The following is a 25,458-nucleotide window of genomic DNA, read 5'->3' as shown; positions in this document are numbered from 1 at the left end:
TGCCTTTTATTTCTTTGTCTTGTCTGATTGCTCTGGCCAGAACTTCTAGCACCACGTTGAATAAGAGTGGAGAGAGTGGACAACCCTGTCTTGTTCCTGATTTAAGGTAGAAAGTCCTCAGTTTTATGCCGTTTAATAGGATGTTGGCTGATGGTTTATCATATATGGCCTTTATCATGTTGAGATATTTTCCTTCTATACCCATTTTGTTGAGAGTCTTAAACATAAAATTGTGTTGTATTTTATCAAAAGCCTTTTCTGCATCTATTGATAAGATCATGTGGTTTTTGTTCTTTGTTTTGTTGATATGGTGTATTACGTTAACCGTTTTGCGTATGTTGAACCATCCTTGAGATTCTGGGATGAATCCCACTTGATCATGATGTATTATTTTTTTAATATGTTGTTGTATTCGGTTTGCCAGTATTTTGTTTAGTATTTTAGCATCTGTATTCATTAGAGATATTGGTCTGTAGTTTTCTTTCTTTGTGCCATCCTTGCCAGGTTTTGGTATGAGGGTTATGTTGGCCTCATAAAATGTGTTTGGAAGTATTGCTTCTTCTTCAATTTTTTGGAAGACTTTGAGTAGAATAGGAACCAAGTCTTCTTTGAATGTTTGATAGAATTCACTAGTATAACCGTCTGGGCCTGGACTTTTATTTTTGGGGAGATTTTTAATAGTTTTTTCTATTTCCTCCCTGCTGATTGGTCTGTTTAGGCTTTCTGCTTCTTCATGACTCAGTCTAGGAAGGTTGTATTGTTCTAGGAATTTATCCATTTCTTCTAGATTGTTGTATTTGGTGGCATATAATTTTTCATAGTATTCTACAATAATTCTTTGTATTTCTATGATGTCTGTGGTGATCTCTCCTCTTTCATTTTGGATTTTATTTATTTGAGTCCTGTGTCTTTTTTCCTTGGTGAGTCTTGCCAAGGGTTTGTCAATTTTGTTGATCTTTTCAAAGAACCAGCTCTTTGTTTTATTGATTTTTTCTATAGTTTTTCTGTTCTCTATTTCATTTATTTCTGCTCTGATTTTTATTATCTCCTTTCTTCGGCTGGTTTTGGGTTGTCTTTGTTCTTCTTTTTCTAGTTCCTTAAGGTGTGAAGTTAAGTGGTTTACTTCGGCTCTCTCTTGTTTGTTCATATAGGCCTGAAGTGATATGAACTTTCCTCTTATTACTGCTTTTGCTGCATCCCAGAGATTCTGATATGTCGTATTTTCATTTTCATTTGTCTGTATATATCTTTTGATCTCTGCGCTTATTTCTTCTTTGACCCATTCATTTTTTAGAAGTATGTTGTTTAGTTTCCACATTTTTGTGGGTTTTTCCCCCTCTTTTTTGCAGTTGAATTCTAGTTTCAAGGCTTTATGATCAGAAAATATGCTTGGTACAATTTCAATTTTTCTAAATTTGCTGATATTGTCTTTGTGGCCCAACATATGGTCAATTCTTGAGAATGTTCCATGTACACTAGAGAAAAATGTATACTCTGTCGCTTTGGGATGAAGTGTCCTGTAGATGTCTATCATATCCAGGTGTTCTAGTATTTCGTTTAAGGCCACTATATCTTTATTGATTCTCTGTTTGGATGACCGATCTAGAGCCGTCAGCGGTGTATTGAGGTCTCCAAGTATGATTGTATTTTTGTTAGTTTTTGTTTTAAGGTCAATAAGTAGCTGTCTTATATATTTTGGTGCTCCTTGGTTTGGTGCATATATATTAAGGATTGTTATGTCTTCTTGATTCAACTTCCCCTTAATCATTATGAAATGACCATTTTTGTCTCTGAGTACTTTTCCTGTCTTGTAGTAAGCATTATCCGATATGAGTATTGCTACACCTGCTTTTTTTTGGGTGTTGTTTGCTTGGAGTATTGTTTTCCAGCCTTTCACTTTGAATTTGTTTTTATCCTTGTTGCTTAGATGTGTTTCTTGTAGGCAGCATATAGTTGGATTTTCTTTTTTAATCCATTCTGCTACTCTGTGTCTTTTTATTGGTAAGTTTAATCCATTTACATTTAGTGTAATTATTGACACTTGTGGGTTCCCTACTGCCATTTTATAAATTGCTTTCTGTTAGTTTTGTATCTAGTTTGATTCTTCTCTTTTGTTTTTCTATCATTTGTTTTTGTTTGTTTGTGTTCCATACTTCTTTCCTCTGTTGCTACCTTTTTTAAGTCAAGTGTTTTTGTGGTGGTTTTTTTAAGGGTGGTTACTATTAAGTAATGAAAAGGGTACCTACCATATTCATTGTAGTACCCTATCTTATAAGTATTTCTGCACTTCATCATCCTTTGCTACTGTTAATCTCCATCCTCTCCCCCCTTTTTTTCCTTTGTTGTCACAGTTTAAGTTTGGTTTTATTGTGTTCTTGGTGGAGCTGTTACTTGTGGTGTTGTTTTCTTTTGTTCTTTGAATCTGGTTGGAAAACCCCCCTTAGTATTTCCTGGAGTGGGGGCTTTCTGTTGATAAATTCTCTCATCTTTTCTGTATTTGTGAATGTTTTTATATCTCCTTCATACTTGAAGGATAGCTTTGATGGGTATAGTATTCTTGGCTGAAAGTTCCTCTCTTTCAGGGCTTTAAATATTGGGGTCCACTCTCTTCTAGCTTGTAGAGTTTCTGCTGAGAAATCTGATGATAATCTAATAGGCCTTCCTTTATATGTTGTATTCTTCTTTTCCCTGGCTGCCTTGAGAATTTTTTCTTTGTCATTGTTTTGTGTCATCTTTATTATGATGTGCCTTGGAGTGGGTTTGTTGGGGTTAAGAAAACTTGGTGTTCTGTTTGCTTCTTGAATTTGAGGCTTTAGTTCCTTCCACAGGCTTGGGAAGTTCTCGTCTATTATTTGTTTGAGTATATTCTCCATTCCATTTTCTTTCTCTTCTCCCTCTGATATACCTATTATTCTTATGTTATTCTTTCTGATGGAGTCAGACAATTCCTGTAGGGCTTTCTCGTTTTTTATTATTTTTGAGTCTCTTTCTTCTTCTCTCTGTTGTGCCTCAAGTTGTTTGTCTTCTATTTCACTAATCCTATCTTCAATCTGGGCTGTTCTGTTAGCTAAGCTTGTTACCTCGTTTTTCAGCTCGTGAATTGAGTTTTTCATTTCTGTTTGATTTGTTTTTATAGTTTCAATTTCCTTGGTAATATATTTTTTGTGTTCATTGAGTTGTTTTCTGATCTCCCTATATTGCCTTTCTGTGTTTTCTTGTATATCTCTGAGTATTTTTAAGATTTCTATTTTAAATTCTCTGTCATTTAGCTCCAAGGCTTCCAATATGTTAAGTCTTTTCTCCATAGATTTTTCCACATCTATTTGTGTTACCTCTCTTTCTTTTGTATCCATAATATTCGATTTCCTCTTTCTTATCGGCATCTGAGGGTGGTCTTATTGATAGCACTAATTAGAATTAATAAAGAGTAAAAAGAAAAATGAAAAAAAAAAAGGGTAAAACACCCCACAAAAAAAAACAGTAATAATTTATTATTTCCCCCTTTTTTTCTCTCTTCTCTTTCCCTCCTCTCCCCTCCTCAGGGAAATATCGTGCCTATAATGGAGGGCCTGATTTGGGGTGAAGAGTTTAAGGGGCAAAAAAAGGGAGTAGGGACCTACTAAATGCAAAAAAAAAAAAAAAAAAAAAAAAAAGAAGAAAATCTTAGACAAGCATAAGATGATTTGCTTGTAAGTGATGGTCAACTAAGAGATATAATGAGAGGGATAAGAGGGAATCAGAAAAAAGGACCAAAAAAGAATAATAAAGAAGAAAAAATAAAAATAATAAGTAAAAATCTGTTGTATTAAGTGGAGCGAAGACTAAATACAGTGGAGTCCTTGGGTTGGGAGGACCCAAAATGCCACAAAAATAAACAAACAAGAGAAAAAAAAAATAAAAACAAAAGCAAAAAAGAGAAATAAAGCCAAAAAAAAGCCTTGAGTCCCAAATTAACTAATTTGTTCGTGATTGAGGATTATATGGGAGGAAAGTAAAATGAGAAAAGAAAAAATGAATAGAAAGGAAAAAATAAGAAAAAGAGAAAAACGAAGGAAGAAATAAAATAGAAGGAGAAAAAAACAAAATAAAGCAAGACAAAAAAAAAAACAAAAGAGGAGAGAGTGAGAGTTAAGTGTTTTGGAGTATAACCTAAAAGGAGGGTGAGGATGAAGAAGAAAAATAAAATGCAACACTCATGGGTAGTGTAGTTCAAGAAAGGGGAAGCATAAGATGGGCAAAGAATAGAAGGACCGAGGTGGAGGAAATAAAGGCAAAAAGATAGAAGAAACAAACGACAACAACAACAACAACAAAAAAAAATTAGTGGATCAAGTTGTAAAGTCTGTGGGTTTTTCTTGATTTTGAGAGGTTAACTTCTTCCTTTTTCTTTTCTCTCCCTCTTCCTAGTCGGTGACTCTGTACCCCAGGCTCTGCCCCTGTGTCACTCTTAGGTAGGGATTTGCAGTTGATGGGATTCTATGGCAATGTCATATAATTGGCTTTAGTCTTGCTGGAAGTAAAGGCTTGTTGGCGTTTGCAGGGTCCAACGATGAGAGAGTTTGCTTTCCTGGATTCTCTCTCCTAGTCCCCCCTTTCTGAATTAGCAGCCTGGTGATTTAGCTATAAGGCTGCAACTGCTTTCTGCCTGGGGAGTAAGAGGCTCAAAGAGCTGGGAAATTCCCACTCTATCCCCACTCAGTGCAAGGCTTTGGGAAAGGCTCTGGTAGTCAGGGCCTCCAGTGTAATCAGGCGGGGGTGGGAGTCAATTGTTGTCAAGGTGACTGTTCAGCGCCTATCATTTAGTTGGACCTCTCAACCCAGGCTTTCCACACTTTGTAGCCTGTTTTTGCAGGGAAGAAGAGGCACTAGTCTCTGCTTACGACTAGTGTAGTATAGACCTTATTATCTGCCAAGTCCTTCTTGTTAGCGTTTATCCCTGAATATGGAGGCTCTATCATTCAGAAGTTGCCCCCGCCCCTTTAGCGAGAGGCACTAAAAAATATCATGCCTCTTGTCTTGGATCGCTGAACTGAGAGAGATCTTATCAATTAGAACCGAGGGTGCGCAGATTTTATGGGTTAAGCTAATTTCAGTGATTGGGTCGCATCTGTGCTTCCGAAGGTATTTTAGGCTGCCTGCGCGCGCCCCTCCCCCAATGCTTGATTGTTAGCTTGAATGGCTGGGTGAGGTGCCCCGCCCTCGGAGAGAATCTCCCAAGCCTCTCCCGCTCGCCCCACCGCTGGCGGCTGGACCGCACCAGGCGCAGGATAATGGAGCCCCCTGGGTGTGCAGGCCAGCAGGGCACCCTGGGCGCGTGGAATGCCCAAGGCACGCGCGCGAATGGGGCACTCCGGGCACCGGTGGCCGGCGACCCCCACTCGCAGTGTGCGGCCGCTGGGAATGTCAGCGGTGCTCAACCGGACCGGGCGCGCGCGCGGTGGCTCGTGGCGGCCGCTCGCGGTGGCGGTTCGCAGGGGCTCGCGGTCGGCCGCTCGCGGTGGCTTGCAGTTCCCAAGTATATGGGCTGACTCACCGCAGGCGCACTCCCTGGCGGCTTGAATGAGCGTCGCTGCGGTAGCTTCCTCCACACCCTCGTCTCTCAGATTCAAGTGATAACAGTCCTTTTGCTTTCAGTTTGTGTGGAACTCCGGAATGCTCCGAGGATAAATTTTTCTGTTTCTAGTTGATAAATTTGTTGTGATTTAGGGGAGAGCTGTCGGACGCGCTTCTCACGGCGCCATTTCCGTGACGTCCTCCTCATTCTGTATTTTCATTAGCTGTTATTGTTACTTTTCCATATACAAGTCTTCTTTTCTCTTTACTTGTTTGGCTCTGTCGTTTTTATTTGCAATAGTTTCTATATTTCAGTATCAATTGTTTTGAGTCAAATGACTTGTATCTCTCTTAAGGTGAATTTTTTCTAAAAGATATGGTACCCAGAAATATTTTTTACAGAACTAACATCTTCACTTATCCCCTGGAGGTTAGGGACAAAGAGTGTAGGGGGCAAACTTTGAGTCACATTATTCAGCAAAACTTCTTTAAAATTCTGTCTACATTTCTATTGTCATCCAAATCCTACTTATTAGAGCATAGTTGTTATTGTTTTTCTCCCTGACCATCTTCCCTCTTTTTCATTATCACCTGTGTTTCTCTTTACTCTCCTTCTGTGTTTACCACTTAAAACCAATTATTGATGGCTGATGGTTCTTCAATACAAACATACTCTCACTTTCCCTTTCTCCAGAAACATGGCCACCTCTGATATTAATAAGTCCTTTAAATTACCTTCTCCAGTCATTAACTGGAGGCTCTAAGACCCTAAGTGTAGGCTGAGCAGACAGGAAATGGAAGAAGCTATGAATATTCCTGTTAATGGATTTTCCCTGTCACATTCTAATTACAAATTTCCCCATCTTTATTCTAAATTTATAGTGTCCAACTTTGTTATACCTTTGCTTGGAATGGTTGCCTGCACTTCTGTACTTTTATATATACCTAGCCTTATAATACTGCTAACAATAATATTAAAACTAGCCAGTTAAGTTTCAACTTTAGCTATCACATATATACATACTCCAATTCATATTCACTTTTATATGCAATATTTATAACATTTCTTTTTTATTGATAATTGGCTTTTATAAAAGGTAAACTTCTCCATCTATCACTATCTTATATTTATCACAATCTCATACATGCCCTAGAATCATGCTACTTTCCTCATGGAGTTTAAACGTTTCAATTCTACATGCAAGTTATAGAACTACTGATTCTTTAAAAAAATCATTTAAATATTTTGCCAAATTAATAGGCCTATATCAGATTGGGTTATGAATTAATATCCAGCTTTACCTCTCTACCTAATTCTTTCTAAATTTCTAAATGCATACATTTATCTATGTTAAACATTTATTCAACTCAATACAGTTTCTAAAGTATTTTCTCCATTTTAAGAAAATGGGCAGGTATTATTTCTTTACAGTGACTTATTTTAAAATAAAAAGTATGATTTGACTCAAACAATTTCCATCTGTGAAGATTTTGAGGATTATATTATTTTAGTAATTGGTAATTATTATATGATTTGGACATGGAATTTGCTAAAATTTATCTTTTAGCTAGCCATATGAAAGATGTTGCTAAACAAATTAAGGAGAAAAAAACAAAGTTACTGAGACATTTCTTTTTAATGTTCTAAGAGGAATTAAAAAAAAATATCACTGTGACAATTTCCTCCCTAAACCTTTTAGTGACTGCAGGTCATCTTTAAGATAAAATTTAAGTTTATTAACATGAAATTCAATATATGGCATTCTTTAACCTTCACCACCTACCGTGTCCTAAATTGCTAACATTTCTTTGTTCACAGTTTATTTAATGACAGGAATAAATGTGATGTAATTGCTCAAACAGATGATATAATTTCTTGTCCTGCTACCTACTCATATTCTTCTTTCTGTCCGGAATGACATGACTTCTTTTGTTTGCTAGTCTAATTCAGATATATCTAAAAGATTCAGTTCATGTATCAGTTGACAACTTCAAGAGGTCTTCATTGTCTGGTGCTTTTTAAGATGAATTAGATTTTCCGGTTATTTTGTTTCTGACTATGCGAAATATACTTCTCTCTAAATATCCTTATTCTTCTTAACACATATATGTCTGTTTTATTTATCAGACCACAAGACCTTTAATTTTAGAGGCTTAATTATTTTCATAGTCCAAATACTCAGCACAATGCCTGGTATATATTTTCAGTGGCTTGTTTATTTTAAAAAACAAGCCATTTAAAATTTCAACTAAACAGAAAACTCATATGCTTTAATAAAGGTCATAATGTATTCAAATATAATTGCAAGAATGTACATTCCTGTGTATGTGTGTGTGTGTGTGTGTGTGTGTGTGTGTGTGTGTGTGTGACAAAGAGAGAGGGACAGACAGGAAGGGAGAAAGATGAGAAGCATCAATTCTTTGTTGAGGCACCTTAGTTGTTCATTGATTGTTTTCTCATATGTGCCTTGACGGGGGGGGGGGGGGCTACAGCAGACTGAGTGAACCCTTGCTCAAGCCAGCAATGCTGGGCTCAAGCTGGTGAGCCTTGTTCAAACCAGATGAGCCCACGCTCAAGATGGCAACCTCGGGGTTTCAAATCTGAGTCCTCTGCATCCCAATCTGACGCTCTATCCACTGCACCACCACCTGGTCAGGTGGAATGTACATTCTTTTAAAATATTCTATGAAAGAACTATTTTACTTTTTCAAATGAGCAGTTCTTCTGTTTAACTGGAGTGAATAGAATTGTTTTAACACTAATTCTAAACCAAGTGTATGTACAAAACATTTAAGTAGTCAGCACATAGGAATTACTGGCATAAATAAATTCTCATTCTATACATTTATTTTCTATTTCATAGAACATTATAAAAATTAGAAGAATTCCATATAATGAATTCAGTAAAATAAATACTTTTGAGTAATTATGACTGCTAGATTCTCCCCATAACATTAAGTTCTTGTGAACAGTAATTGCCCTTTACTATTAGCCTATTCCTACTTTGCAGAAGACTTGACAAGATAAAGCACTTATATGTTCAGTAACGGATAGCATTGCCATTTTTACACTTGAAAAAAGCAAAGCTGGATAATGACAAAAAGGTTACTGAAATGGCATCTATTGCCAGACTCATTTTATTATTTTAATATAATTGGGTAGAAGGTAAAGTTCACCAGTAATTAGTAACTAACTAGCTGCTAGTGAGTGATCAATACAAAAAAGGAAACTTTTAATGGCTTGTTGTAAATAACTTTTAAAAAATAAAAATATGTATTTATTTAAACAATGTACATGAAATTAAAGAAGAATATTCAGCTGTGTCAAGAGAACAGGATAAACTACTTGGGTATTTACTGCGCTGTATTGTGATATACTACATACCTATCTATTTTATATGGAAATGACATGGGAGGTAATGATATTTGGTTTCTGGACAAATTATAATATATAAAATATTAGCAATGTGATTGTTTTTGAGATTTTATTAGTTTATATATGTGTGTTCATTCAGAAACCTGAGTGTGGTATGAGAGAAAGCCATGTGAACATCTGTAGAAATATGAGGATGAAATGTTCATTACAGGGCAGAGAGAGAGGCAAGTGTGAAAGTGTGAAGGAGGATTGTATTTGTCATATTGAAAGGACCACAGGATCACCTTAGTCACCTCTGAACCTTTAAACAGACTATTTATAAATCCTGTTTTTATTTATACCCCATTTTTAAAAACCCAGTTTGGTCCCAGTTGGTATAAATGGGGAGAATAAAGCTCCAAACTTACCCTTTACCTCAGCCGTCCACATTCCATGATCCAGTCTCTGACAGTTGTACTTCTGTACTTTCACAGTGGATATTTACATGCTTTCAAACTAGTTAATTGATTTATGTTTTGTCTCTCTCTGGGTTGATTCTAAAGGAGGAACATAAGGCGTGTCTGAATAATGATGATTATACAAATGTGGCTTACAGTACTTCATGCTCTGTGATTAAATGTCCTCCTCATCAAGGTTCAGTGTCACCATTCTTGTGATAAACATTTGAATAAATATCCCTCTTTTCACCTTTCACTAATGGATTCTAGTTTATTTCAAAATCATACATTTATTCCACTCATTTTAAGTTGCTGTTTTTCTCAAATACTTGATAACACTACTAGTTACTCTTTAAGAATACTGAATGTTCACTGTTCTGGAATAAATATGTCTACAGGGCTTACTGGGCTGGTGGAGAGATGAGGGATCCACCACTACGTTGAAGTTATCTCATGTCCTGAAGTTGGAAGAGTTTGATAAGAGCGATAACACTCATCTCTATAGCTCTCATAGAGATTTCTCTTTGGAGGGAAACCTGAATGGTGAATTCCTGACAGCAATGTGGGGAAAGAAGTGGAAATGTTAACTATGCTTATATAGATTTTTATTCAATACTCACATTTTTAGTCCCGTCTTTAATTTAAACCCTTCTTCCTGATTTTCTAAGACCCAGAACTCTACTTGGGATTCTCAGAGCAGCTTGTGGATTCTTATACTTTACCCTTTTTTATATGTTACAATACTTTCAATAGAGTCTCAGTAGGAAAAGGAGATTAACAAATAGCAGTTTAAAATTTTAAACCAGAGCCTGACCAGGCAGTGACACAGTGGATAGAGCGTCAGACTGGAATGCAGAGGACCCAGGTCGAGACCCCAAGGTCACCAGCTTAAGTGCAGGCTCATTGGGCTTGAGTAAAAAGCTCACCAGCTTGAACCCAAGGTTGCTGGCTCGAGCAAGGTTACTTGGTCTGCTGAAGGCCTGTGGTCAAGGCACATATGAGAAAGCGCATATGAACAACTAAGGTGTCGCAACAAAAAACTGATGATTGATGCTTCTCATCTCCCTCTGTTCTTGTCTGTCCATCCCTGTCTATCCCTCTCTCTGACTCTTTCTCTCTCCCTGTAAAATAAATAAATAAAATGAAATATTAAAATTTTAAACCAGAAACATATAAACCTTTTTTTTAAAGTACTCTTCTATTCAGTTCATTTAAAAGACAAAAAAGGTATCTCTAAAGGTAAAAATTTAATTTCAAAAATAAACAGGATTAAAAGGGCCCAGAAATACAGTAGATACTGCAAATTGCCAAATACTAAAATGTATACCTTTTAGATTACTTATTCTCAAGATTGTTTTTTATTTAAAAAAATTATCATGTATAGCCTCTTTTTAAATTTTTATTTAGAAAATTAAATTTAATAGGGTGACATTGATCAATGAGTATATAGTGTTCAGGTAAACATTTCCATAGCATTTAAACTATTGATTATGTTGTATACCCATCACTCAAAGTCAAATCTTTTTCTGTCACTGTATATTTGTCCCTCTTTACTCCCCTTTCCCCAACCCATTGCACAACCTCTTCCCCCTGATAACCACTTCACTTTTAATTAATTATTATTATTATTATTATATTCCAAAGTTAGAAGCAGGAGGCAGTCAGACAGACTCCCGCATGTGCATGACTGGGATCTACCCAGCATGCCCACCAGGAGGCGATGCTCTGCCCATCTGGGGCATTGCTCCATTGCTGCTGGAGCTATTCCAGCACTTGAGGTGGAGGCCTTGTAGCTATCTTTGGTGCCCTGGCCAACTTTGCTACAATGGAGCCTTGGCTGTGGGAGAGGAAAGAGAGAGGGAAGGGTGGAGAAGATGGGTACTCTCCTGTGTGCTCTGACCGGAAATTGAACCTGGGACTTCCACATGGTAGGCCAATGCTCTACTGCTGAGCCAACCGGCCAGGGCCACCACTTCACTTTTATCTATGACTGTGAATCTCAGTTTTATATCCCACCTACCTGTGAAATCATATAGTTCTTAACTTTTTCTGATTTACTTATTTCACTCAGTATAATGTTCTCAAGATCCATCCATGCTTTTGTAAATGGCAATATGTCATCGTTTCTTATGGTTGAGTAGTATGCAGGCCTCTACTGAAGGACACTGGTTGGTTTTTATCCAGTCCTCTATTGAAGAACACTTTGGTGTTTTCATGTCTTGGCTACTCTGAATAATGCTGCAATGAACATGGGGGTGCATATGTCTTTATTTACCAATGTTTTTGTGTTTTGGGGGTAGATACCCAGTAGAAGGATTGCTGGGTCATGTGGTAATTCTATTCTCAATTTTTTGAGGAACCACCATACTTTCTTCCATAATGGTTGTACTAATTTGCATTCCCACCAGCAGTGAATGAGGGTTCCTTTTTCATCACAGCCTCTCCAACACTTGTTATTACCTGTCTTGTTAGTAACAGCCAATCTAATACGTGTGAATTGCTATGTCATTGTAGTTGTGATTTGCATTTTACTAATAGCTAGTGAGGATGAACATTTTTTCATATATCAGTTGGCCATTTGTATGTCTTTTTGGGAGAAGTGTCTGTACAGGTCCTCTCTTGTTTTGTGATTGGATTGTTTGCTTGTTTGTTGCTGAGATTTGTGAGTTCCTTATATATTGATATTTTGGATATTAACCCCTTATTAAAGCTATTGTTTATAAATATCATCTCCTATTTTGTTGGCTGCCCTTTTATTTTGTTGTCAGTTTCTTTTGCTGTGCAGAAGCTTTTTAGTTTGATATAGTCCCATTCATTAATTTTGCCTTTACTTCCCTAGGCTTTGGGGTCAAATTTATAGATTGTTTTCTATGACCAAGGTCCATGAGTTTAGTATCTATATCTTTTTCTATGTAATTTATTTTTTCAGATCTTATATTTAGGCCTTTGATTTATTTCAAATTAATTTTTGTGCTGGGGGAAAAACTATAGTCAACTTTCATACTTTTTTATGTGGCTCTACAATTTTCCCAGCACCATTTATTGAAGAAGCTTTCTTTTTTCCATTGTGTGTGTTTTGGGCTCCTTTGTTGAAGATTATTTGTCCATATATATGTGATTTTATTTCTGGATTCTCAATTCTCTTCCATTGATCTGTATGTCTATTTTTCTGCCAATACCATGCTGTTTTGATTACTGTGGTTCTATAATATAATTTGAAGTCAGATAATGTGATACTTCTGGCTTTATTCCTTTTTCTCTGCAGTGCTTTGGCTATTCAAGGTTTTTTATAGTTCCATACAAACCTGGTGATTCTTTTGTTCTTTTTTTTTTTTTTAAAGAATGACATTGGGATTTTAATGGAGATTGCATTAAATCTGTATATTGCTTTAGGTAATATGTCCATTTTAACTATGTTGAGTCTTCCAAATCCATGAACATGGAATAGTTTTCCATTTCATTGCATCTTTTTCAATTTATTTTAATGATGCTTTGTAATTTTCAATATATAGGTCCTTCATATCCTTTGTTAAGGTTAATACTAGGTATTTTGGTGTTGTTGCCATTGTAGAAAGATTTTTTTTGGTTTCTTTTCTGAAGTTTCATTGTTGCTATACAGAAAAACCATAGATTTTTGTATATTGATTTTGTATCTTGTGACTTTACTGCATTGGTTTATTGTTTCTAGTAGTTTTTTCGTGAAGTTCTTGGTGTTTTCTATATTTAGGATCCTGTCATTGCAGAAAAGCATACCTTTATTTCTTTTTTCAAGATATGGATGCCTTTTTTTCTTTCTCTTGCCTGATTGCTCTTGCTAAAACTTCCAGAACTATGTTAAATAAGAATGGAGAGAACGGGCAGCCTTGTCTTGTTCCTGATTTTAAAGAAAAAGTTTTAATTTTCTTACCACTTAATACAATATTAGCTGATGGTTTGTCATATATGGCCTTTATTATGTTGAGGTACATTGCTTTATACCCATTTTATTGATTGTTTTAAATAGAAATGGGTGTGTAACTTACCAAATGCCTTTTTTCTGCATCTGTTGATAAGATCATATGACTTTTGTCCTTTATTTTGTTGATGTGGTGTGTTACATTGATTGATTGATGTATGTTAAACCATCCTTGTATTCCTGGAATTAACCCCACCTGATTGTGATGTATTATTTTAATAACGTGTTGTATTTGATTTGCTAGTATTTATTTTTTCTCTTTTAGTGATAGGAGGGGAGGCAGAGAGACAGACTCCTGCATGCACTGCAACTGGGATCCATCTGGCAAGCCCACTAGGAGATGATGCTCTGCCCATCTGGGGCCATTGCTCAATTGCAACTGGAGCCATTTTTTAGCACCTGAGGCAGAGGCCATGGAGCCATTCTTAGTACCTGGGGCTAACTCACTCCAATCGAGCCATGACTACAGGAGGGGAGGAGAAAAGAAAAAGAAAGAAGCGAGAGAGGAGAGGGATAGAGAAGTAGATGGACACTTCTCCTGTGTGCCCTGACTAGGAATCAAACCAGGAACATCCACACATCAGGCCGATGCTCTACCATGTAACCCACCAGCTCAGGCAAGTTTATTTTTTAAATTGTGTATTTTTACAGTACAGCTGCATTAAATCAAGCCTGTTGTATTCTGACTTTCCAAGCTGAACTTCCTTAAAATTGAAAGCATTTTTAGAATAATTTATGCATCAAGAAAAGAGTATAGTGATCTTGTGATGCAAGGCCCCTGAGGGCAGAGTATAAAGCAAATATTCATGAAGCATAAGTGCAAGAGACATGAGATTTTTCTTGGTACTTTAATACTGTATTTCTCCAAAGAGGAAGTTATAAAATAACAACTATTAGAGACAACAAATATTTAGAACAACAAAGGTGACCCATAAAGTGATTTCTTTCCTCTCCAATGTTACAGATATTGCTCTTTCAAGTGTGTGGGGGTATATATATTTCCCTATTGGGTCATATCAGAAGTTTCCACTTCATCATTATGAAAATTAATATTAAGAATTAATAGAGGCCCTGGCCAGTTGGCTCAGCAGCAGAGCATCAGCCTGGCATCTGGATGTCCTGAATTTGATTCCCGGCCAGGGTACTCAGGAGAAGTGCCCATCACTACTCCACCCCTCCCCCTCTCCTTCCTCTCTGTTTCTCTCTTCTCCTCCCTCAGCCAAGGCTCCATTGGAGCAAAGTTGGCCCGGGCTCTGAGCAAAGTTGGAGGATGGCTCTATGGCCTCCACCTCAGGTGCTAGAATGGCTCCGGTTGCAAAGGAAGAACATCCCAAATGGGCAGAATATCACCCCCTAGCAGTCTTGCCAGGTGGATCCCAGTTGGGCACATGCAGGAATCTGTCTCTCTGCCTCCCTGCTTCTCAATTCAGAAAAAAAAAAACAATAGAAATTTGGATTTCTTTTGGATAAAACATAATATCTCTTTTCTAAATTTATTCACATTCAACTGTGTGCTTTATAGAACACTCATTTTCTGAAGTGCTCAAAGAAGATATACAATGAAAAGGGTTTCAGAAGATATTTTAGGTTCTATCTCTTTGAGTCCATGTTGAAAACAGTCACTAAACTTAAATGGGTAATACTAGAATAAGAAAACTTACCATGTAAATTTGTCTACTGTATATTTTTGTCTTCATTTATTGATTTCTTTATTCTAATTCTTCATTCAAAATTTTAAAAATAATGCTTGAAATACATTATTATGGAAACCATGCCAAGCTCTACCTTGTCTAACAGCCTCTCTGCACAGGACACTACTCTGCTTTCATACCTGCAGATCTCTTGTTCTCTGATTATAGGTCATCAGGCAACATGCACAATGTTATAGTTACAGAGTGAGTAAGCCTAGACATCATTTCAACCCACAGGATCTTATTTAGTGATATTCTTGAACATTTAATCTATAGATTTATAGAATTTTTATTTAATCTATATTATCATCCAGCAACATCTTAGATTCATAACACTTGTTTGGCTGACATTCTGTTGGAAATAGACCAATATTTTTTCTGTCAGAGCAGTAGCTATAATATATTGTCTGAAATTTAAAGTGAGGACCTGTCTAAAGTGAAAACTATAGATAAAGTACACAGTGCTCCCTGTTGCAATGGAGAAGCCTTACAAGTATTCTGAGTTTAATTCAGATGTAGCAAATAATAGAAAGGTCATATCCTCCCCACAACACTCAGACAATTTGTTATCAACATTCAGAAGAACCATGCTATTGCTAGCACTGTCATTAATGGGATATTTATATGCCTTACTATTATGGCCATAGATTCCATAAAAATAAGACTTTATGGGAGTATAAATTACTAGAACACATAAATCATAATTCATAGCTTAAATAGTATGGGAAAAATAGTATATTGGGCAAAAAAATTCTGTTTACCATGAATTTGAAAATTAGTATGACTTCAATCTTGAAACTGTGTGACTTGTTTGAATATTTATATAAAACATTTATACAACTGTACAATGAAAATCAAAGAGAAATTTATATTAGCATCTGAATTCACATTACTATTGACATTACTATTAAATCTTTAAGAATTCATCATAGTCCAATGTGTACCTAGAGAAATGAGAGAAAGCAATACTGGAGTACTAGAGTGCTTCCAGAAGCTTTGGTTTTTGTGGGTTCTGCAGTGCACACTGTAAAGAAGCATCCCCCCTTTCTCCTTTATAATTCATCACTCCCTGACCTCTATTTTTATGTTTTTTTGTTTCTCTGTATTCTAATCATGGCTCCAAGGTCATAGATGAAATGGGGAGAAAATAAGACTAGATTTAATGACTATGAAAGCTGGTTATTTTTAAAGTAAATTATCTTTCCTGGATCATTTGTAAGTGGTAATCATTAATATGGTAGTGTTATCTGTAATCTAGAAATAATCAAATGTTTCTAAGTGAATCTCATCTCAACAGATTTTTAGAACATCGATGTCAGAGAGATTTGAATAAACTGGGATAAACCCTGGGTAAATGTTAGCGTGTAATAAACCTGTCAAACCTTTCATGTTATGTTTAATAATTCAAAAATAGAAGTCGCTATCTTTTTATCAATAACACCTCTGTGGGGAATTTACTAATTTGATGTCATTGATATGTTTGCCTTCCTATATTCCCATCCTGGCTCATATCAGGGGTTCGTCTTCTCTGTTGGTAACCCAGCAGCAGTCTCTTCCTCCCATCACCATTGCTGTTTCGGAGCTGTCTGTGGCATGGAACTGACCTTGAAGGCCTTCATTAGCTTCCACATGGTTTTCACATTAGCTTTCTGTTAGCGCTCATACCACCTTCATCCATCTTGGTATATAGCCTCAGGAACAGAATCTAACTCTCACACTGCACTGTGAAGCTAGATTTATTTTATGCTATCTCAGAATATGTTCAAAGCTTTTTTTCTTTAATTAAACATTTTATAGTTCTTAGAGATTTTTATTTAGTATTTATTTATTTGTTTTGGTAGCAATAATAAGCCATCAGGGTTCATTACTTGATAGATTTTCACTTTATATTTAGTTTATGAGTACGTTGAAACATCATTATATTACTACAGTGAAACATAATTCTATTACACTTTAATTTTTTTTCATATTATTATTTGTGTGAATAAAATATAGTTCTTGCCAAAAAAATCTAATAGAAACAGATGATGTGCCATACTTTAAGCATTCATTGTTAGATTTTCAGAAAAAGATGACATTTAAACTCCTATATGTGGTAGTTTAAAAAGTATTTTTTTATAGTCAGTTAACAATAATAGGACTTATAACAAGTATTTCTATTGGTCTTATTGTATGCCAGGTACTCATGTAAACTCTTTCTGTATATCTACTAAATTTATTACTAAATAATAACCCTATAAGGTAGGTGTTACTTACTATTTTCATTTTACACATAAGAAAACTGAGACACAATATATTTAGTGACTTGCTCAAGATTACCAAGTTAGTAGAAGTAGCTGGTTATCCCAGACAGTCTGGCTCCTAAGCTGACACTCAAACTCCACCCTGTACTGCTTCTCTGTTTAAAAATAAAAGCTAATATCTGCTTTAGACAGCATTAAAATTTTATGATATGAAGGCATTTTCTAGTTTCTCAGTTTCCAAAATATGGGTCAACCACAGTCTTGAGGAGCAAAGTGCTTCAAGATTTAACATGCCATGATAATGTGAGTCTTTATATAGTTATGAAATGCTTAAATCCATAAACCAGAAAATTTCATGCTCAGTTTGATTGAAATTTCTGTGAAAATAGAAAGACTTGCTAAAAAATCATCTTCAAAGACTAGCGTTTTGTTTTGTATTTATGCATAAAATTTTTAAATCATATATCTGTTATATTGCTTTTTTTCTTCAAGTAAAACTATTCTAAAAGTTATCTGGTTAAGATATGCTGACCAGGAATAAATTGCCAATGTTACATGTAATCAAAATGATATCTAGTTATTTCTGTACCCTAAATTTCTAATTATATTAACATTTTTATATTTTTAGTAGATTTATTGAGGATACATTTGGTTAATAAGATTATATAAGTTTCAAATGTATATTTCTATGATATGTGATTTGTATATTGCATTGTGTGTTGAAGGACACTTTCACTGTCTCCATATCTTGGTGACATAAATAATGCTGCAGTGAACATAGGGATACATATTTCTTTCTGTATAATGTTTTCAACCTTTCTAGGTAGCTACCCAGAAGATGGATAGCTGGGTAAATGATAATTCTATTCATACTTTTTTGAAGAATCGCCATACTGTTTTCCATGGTGACTATAATAACAGTTTACATTTCTACCAGCAGTGAATGAGGGTTCCTTTTACTCCACAACTTCTCCAGTATTTATTGTTGATAGCCATTCTAACAGGTGTGAAGTAGTACCTCATTGTAGTTTTGATTTGCATTTTTCTAAAAGCTAATGAAGTTGAAACTTTTTAAATATATTTGTTGGCTGTTTGTATCCATTCTTGGGAGATGTGTCTGTTCAGATCTTTAGCCCATTTTATAATTAGATTGTTTAACTGTGAGTTTTATGAGGTCTTTATATATTTTGGTTATTAACCCCTTGCCAGAACTGTTATTTGTAAATGTCTTCTCCCATGCAGTTAGCTGCATTTCTGTTTTCTTTTCAGTCTCTTTTGCTGTGCAGAGCTTTATAGTTTGATAATAGTTCCATTCATTTCTTTTTACCTTTACTTCCCTTGCTTTGGGGGAAAATTCATAAAATCTCTATAACCAAGGCTCATAAGTTCAGTACCTGTTTTCTTCTATGTAATTTGTTATTTCAGATCTTATTAGGTCTTTGATACATTTTGAATTAATTTTTGTGCATGGGACAAACTGTAATCTAATTTCATTCTTTTGCATGTGGTGGCTTTTCAATTTTCCCAGCACAATTTATTGAAGAGGCTTTCATTTTTTTTATTATGTGTTTTTAGATTTTTTTTGTTAAAAAGTACTTACTATATACATGTGGTATTTTTGGTTCTCAATATTGTCCCATTGGTTCATGTGTCTGATTTTCTGCCCATACCATACTGTTTTGATTATCATAGCTTTGTATAATTTGAAGTCAGATACTGTGATACCTCTGGCTTTGTTCTTTTTTCTCAAGATTGCTTTGGCTATTCGGGATTGTTTGTGGTTCCATATAAATCTGATGATTTTCTGTTCTATTTTCTTTTATGATATTGAGATTGCATTAAATCTGTACATTGCTTTGAGTAATATGGCTATTTTAACTATGTTGATTCTTCAATTCCATGACACAAAATATCTTTTCATTTTATTGTGCCTTTCTCAATCTCTTTTAATAATGCTTTGTAGTATTCAATATACAAGTCCTTCACATCCTTTGTTAAGTTTACTTTTAGTTATTTTATTCTTTTGTTTGCAAATGAAAAATGGATTATTTTTCAGTTCTTTTTCGGTAGTTACATTTTTAGTATATAGAAAAGCAGTGGAGTTTTGTACATTGATTTTATATTCTGCAATGTCACTGTATTTCTTTATTGTTTCTAATAGTTTTTTGGTGGGGTCTTTAGGATTTTCTATGTACAGAATCATGTCATCTGCAAAAGGTAACACTTTCACTTCTTACTTCCTAATTTGGATCCATTTTATTTCTTTCTCTTGCCTGATATATCTGGCTGGGATTTCCAGAACTGCATTGCATAAGATGTTGAAATAAGTCATCCTTGTCTTGTCCCTGATCTTAGAGGAAATGCTTTCAGTTTTTCACCATTGAGTATAATACTAGCTGAGCGTTTGTCATATAATGTTGCTACTCTGCAGATTTTTGTCTGTTGTGGGGGGTTCTGGAACTTAACCTCCATGATAGATGAGGTATCACTAAAATCAATAGAACCAGAATTCAAATCCCAGTCCTAATTGAAGTAATTATAACCATAATAATATATAAACATTTATTACCTTTTTAAAATGTAGAAAATACAGTTATGTTAATACATACAAATATTTCACTCTTCTTCTCACGGAAACAATTATTTAATTAGGATAAAGTATTTTTTGTGACAGAGACAGAGAGAGGGACAGATAGGGACAGACAGACAGTAAGGGAGAGGGATGAGAAGCATCAATTCTTTGTTATGGCACCTTAGCTGTTCGTCGATTGCTTTCTCATATGTGCCTTGACTAGAGGCTACATCAGAGCAAGTAACCTTGGCTCAAACCAGATGAGCTTGTGCTCAAGCTGGCAGCTTTGGAGTTTCAAACCTGGATCCTCCACATCCTAGTCCGATGCTCTATCCACTGCACCACTGCCTGGTCAGGCTAGGATAAAGCTTTGTAGGAAATCCAGCTCTTCACCCAACAAGGCCTCACAGAGTGATACCGCACAAACTCTTTTCACAAAATCTCAGCTTCTAACCCACAGTTTTGTAGAGTTTATGATTTAAATGTGTCTTAATACAAAGTGGGTTAGCCTTTTGAGAGTGATTGAAGCTATCAACATTCACAAGAGGATATGTAAAATAAAATTCTGAATTACTTATTTACAGTTAGAAATACAACTATCAAGCCAATTGGAAATTTGATGTCTGTTATTCAGTTCATTTTATTCTTGTAACAAAATCTAGAAATTTGTTTCACGACCATGGAGTCAAGTTAATAATAGAGAGGGTAACAATGATGGTATGGCCATTGTGCTAAACTCTTTATTTAGGTTATTTAATTTAATTTTTACAATGGTACTATGTGAATATCTATCTTATAGATAAGAAATGAGAGATTTGGAGAGTTTAAGTAACTTCCTCAAGTTTATATAGGTGGTAAGGATCAGAGCCTAAATTAAAACATCAATCTATCTAACTTCAGAGCAGAAGATCCTAATCATGACCCAGCGCTGCCTCCAAAACATGACAATAAATATCTTGAGGGCAGGGAGAATCTTAAAAATATTAAGATCTCCCAATGGAAGGGTGTCTCTATTAGGTTCCCCACTTTAAATTCAACCCCTTAATTCTCACATGAATCCTGTAAGATAGATACTTTCATCATCATTTTTCAGAAAAGGAAACAGCAGCTCAAATTTGAAATCATTTCCTAAGACCACAGAAGTAATAAGTAGCAAGACTGAGGAGGACTTAATACCCTTCTCTGAAGCTCGCAGTCATTCTATTGATGCATGTTATCATCTAAGTCAGACACACTTGTCAGAAATAAAAACCCTCGTCAGATGCCAGGCATGCCCTAGCCCTCTAAATTAACTTATTTAATTTCCATAACAGTCTTACAAATGGGAATCTTTTATTATTCTTATTTAATAGAGAAGTAAGCTTAGTCTGAGAAAAATGAAATAATCTGTCCCAAGTCACACAACTAGTTACTGGTGCATTTGGGATACAAATTATGCAATCTGACTCCAGAGCCCTTATACTACTGTCTGTAGGATGATCTTAATAGCAAATGACAACCAGTTCTATGGCCCAATGCATTCAATTTCATTCTAGAAATATTTTACCCATGGGCAGCAGAATGGCTCTCCCATACAGGAATGAACAAAAGGAAATGTATTCCAATAGAGAATGATCATGTTTGTTATTATTGTTGTTATTTAAAATAGTCTTAATTTAGACAGTGTATAATGCATCTGTTTAAATTAAAGTTTCTTTGGCTACCCTAATCCCATTTTGCCTTCCTGAAACTCTATCCAAATCAATTAGTCAGAACTTGAGTATGCTTAGCAAAGATACATTATGGTCAACAGAAGCAGACAAAAGGGGTGTAATTAAAGCAGAGCTGTAAAGAGCTTAAGTGGAAATTGTGAAAACATTAGTGTTGGGATGAGGTGTGAAGGAGAGTAGAGTAGAAATGGTGCCAGGACAGGACAAACTTCAGGGAGTCAAATGAGCTTGAAGAGAAGACTTACATACAAGGGTGGGCAAAAGTAGGTTGACAGTTGTGTGACAAATAAATAATATTATAATTAATAAAGAATAATGCAAGAATAAACTGTTTTTGCATAATCACAACTGTAAACCTATGTTTGCCAACTCCTCTATTCTTGTTATAAAACTGGCTTAGAGATAAGGCAATAGTTATTGGGTACTTTAAGTATTCATCAATAAGAACATTTTATGGAAACTAAGCATTTGCATAAAATGGCAAACTTAATAACAAGACCTGTCACTAGACCTAACTCCTATCAATCGAGAGGAACCTCTTAAAAAAGGAAAAAGAAGTAATATGCAGAGTTGGAAACTGCTAGATTTAAAAACCTACATTTTAGAAATGATAAGGTAAGAATGGTTCAAAATTTATGTATTAATAATAGTGAAGATTCCACAAAAGGAAAGGGAGATTGTCAAAACTGGACTTAGGACCATGCAAACACAGATGGTGTTAATGAAGAAGGTAGTGTAGGAATACCTGAAGAGATCAGTGCAGCTTCCCAGGAAGCTTGCCAATGAACATGAGAACTTGTAAGATGATGGAACTAGTGGTATATGAGGGAGAATGGTGACAGAATAATAATGTAGACACAAGAAAATTACCAGTGAGTTTAAAGCAAAACTGGAATTAAGAAAAATTCTAAAGGAAACAAAAAGAAATCTTAAAAACCATGTTTAAATTAAAAAAAAATAAGAAGAAAAAGTTTTTCTGCTTGGGACTGAGGGTGACATTAACAGATGACCAAGAGAAAGCTGTGCTCCATTTAACTTTCTTTCTTAAACAAGAAAGAGGATAGCTTATGCTGTGGAGAAAAAATGAATCCTATATATAAGAAAATGCACCTATCAACTTTGATTACAGCCTGTATTATTGTGAGGACTTATAATTGACATTGCACCATTATTACTGGTTTATTCCGGCTATTGAGTGAACACGTATATTTCAAACCCTCTACAACTCAGCTTTTCTTTAAAGCAACTCTACAAGGTTGATGATCTTACCACACTTCTAGTGAATACAAGATAGACATTAAATCTACCAGGGTATCTTCAGACTCAAGATCTACCTGTCCAGTGACACTGACCACAAAGATATAAGAACGTATGATTTTTCTATGCATCTTGAAGAGCACAGAACAGAATCTTGTGTAAAAAGAACTAATAAGGAGCACACTGCTTCTTGATTGTTAATGGGCTTGCTTAATGGGCTCATCTGCACATGGATTCAGGGGATAACCCTCAGATTTGTCACTTTTAATTATTACCCACAACAAGCAGTCAGCAGTTCGCTATTGATTCTCTCTCTTACCTATAGCTCCAATTTGTTTCCTCCTCTCAAATTCCACTGCTGCCTCCATTAACCATTGCCCATAATGTCACAATGATTTACTTGTCTCCCTTCTTCTAGCTGGCTGTCCATTGTTTTACAAACCAGACCCAGAAAGAGCTTTCTAAACTGTAAACATAGTAATATAAAATCATAAACATTTAAAATATTTTATATTAAATATAAATTCATCTGCTTAATATATTTCATTATTTCAATACATACTATATACTGAAAATCTCCTACGGACTATGCCACTATGCCACTTGGTGCCAAAATAAATTTTACAATTTTAATGTCTCCCCTCTGCCATTCTTGTGAATTTTATTTTATTTTTGTTTGAAAAAATATTTTATTGATTGATTTTAGAGAGAGGATAGAAAGAAAGAAAGGTGGGGAGAGGAGTAGGAAGCTTCAACGCATAGTAGTTGCTTCCCATGTGTGCCTTGACCAGGCAAGCCCACGGTTTCAAACCCGCAACCTTAGCATTCCAAGTTGACATTTTATCCACTGCACCATGATAGGGCAGGCAAAAAATTTTATATGACTCATAAATATTTATATTTAAAACCAAAAGCACTAGCCCATTTCTCTAATTTCATTAAGATTTTCTTTTTTTGGTTATTCTTGTTTTGTCTTGTTTATACAATGTGCATTTTTTTCCTCAATGGATAAATTTTTATTTTATTTATTAATTTTACTTTTAAAATGTCTAACTGTTTGGCTTCTGTTTTTTATTATTGTTTGTTCCTTTTCAGAAAATTACTTTTATGATACTTTTTCTAAATTTTTAAATTGAATGCTTAGTTTATTTTTATTTTTACTCTTTTAATCATAAAGGCATTTAAGAAAATGCATTTAAGTTGCTAAAACTCTAGCTACTTCTTATATTTTTATATATGGTATATATTCATTTTAATTATATACAAAATACTCTATAATTTCATTTTTATTACACAGTAATTTACTTATATGTATATGGGAAAAGTGGGACAAGAAAGAATTTATAAAATTCTTTTACTAAAACATTAATATATATATAATCTTGCTGATCTGCCTTTTGTGTGTGAGTGTGTGTGACAGAGTGATACAGAGAGAGGGACAGCAAAGAATGAAAAAAGAATAAAAATGTCTTTTTCTCACCTCACATCAAATACATTGTCATTCTTTTCAACTTTGACCAATATGATAAGTAAAAGTATACCTATATAGTTTTAATATTCATTTCTTTGATTACTAAAGCTTATATTTATTTTATTGTGATCTTTTTAATTGATAATTTTTGACATTTTCTTATATATATTCCATTCCCTGCCTCACAAAGAATTTATTTTGTTACTCTCTCTGGCTTCTTTAGTGCAATGTTTAGTTTACTTATTTTAATTTTTCTGTAATAATAATGATAGTTACTTGAATATTCATTTAAGATCGATTGGCTTTACCCTGTCAGATTTGATTTATAGTGACAGTCTTTCTATTTTCGAAATATGTGAGATATTTTATGTTAATTATTTTTGGTAAAAAATTTTATTTCAATATCTTATTAGTTAACGGTCATCATTTTTTTCTCTGATCTAGAGTTAAAAATCAAATTGGTATGTTCAATATTTAATTAAATTATTGAGTAATTATTCTGCTTGTATTATTTTTCTTTTTTCTTTTTTTTTGGGGGGGGGAGCAAAGATTTACTAAATTTAGTTTATTTGATTATCACAGAGTACTTAGTCAAGATACCATATGGTTGACACCAGCTATCACTCAATAGCTAAGTCTTCTAAATTCAAAATCATCTTCATCTAACTCTTTCTACTTCTCTAATCTTGCTATGGTTCTTGATTTAGTGGTAGTCTCTGAATAGTTTCAGAAAGAAACTGAGAAGGCAGAGGTAGAAGGGCAGGATGAGGGCTCTAGTTATTGGTAAAGATAATTCTCATATAGCTCAGGATGGCTGACTGCTTTTCTGGTCCATATAACTCTTGCAACCTAAAATTAGTTATCATCAAAGAGATTATATATATATATATATATATATATATATATATATATATATATATATATCATCAAAGTATATTTCTAGTTTCCATGTGCTAACTTGAGAAAGAATATATATGGCTGATATATATATATATATATATATATCTTTAGAATATTTATTATGTCATAATGTTAGGCATAATCAAAAGGATTATATAATATATACACAAAGTACATTGATTGTTTTCTTAAGCTAATTAACCGTATTCTGTTTAGAAGTGTGGTTTATGAAACACAAAAATTAAGTATATATGTTTTTGAATCCATTGCAGCTATCAATTTAGTGACCAGAAG

The 25,458-nt window shown here is 34.7% G+C and overlaps 1 protein-coding gene across 2 annotated transcripts in view; it reads left to right on the top strand.

Annotated features, from left to right (window-relative positions):
- The window catches only part of GRID2 (glutamate ionotropic receptor delta type subunit 2), a 1,655,975-nt gene that overhangs the window by 1,155,437 nt on the left and 475,080 nt on the right, over positions 1 to 25,458 (top strand). The gene's annotated exons all lie outside the window — the stretch shown is intronic.

The sequence above is a fragment of the Saccopteryx bilineata genome, chromosome 5, assembly GCF_036850765.1.
Source record: "Saccopteryx bilineata isolate mSacBil1 chromosome 5, mSacBil1_pri_phased_curated, whole genome shotgun sequence".
Lineage (NCBI taxonomy): Eukaryota > Metazoa > Chordata > Mammalia > Chiroptera > Emballonuridae > Saccopteryx > Saccopteryx bilineata.
This window is presented reverse-complemented; position numbering and strand designations above follow the sequence as displayed.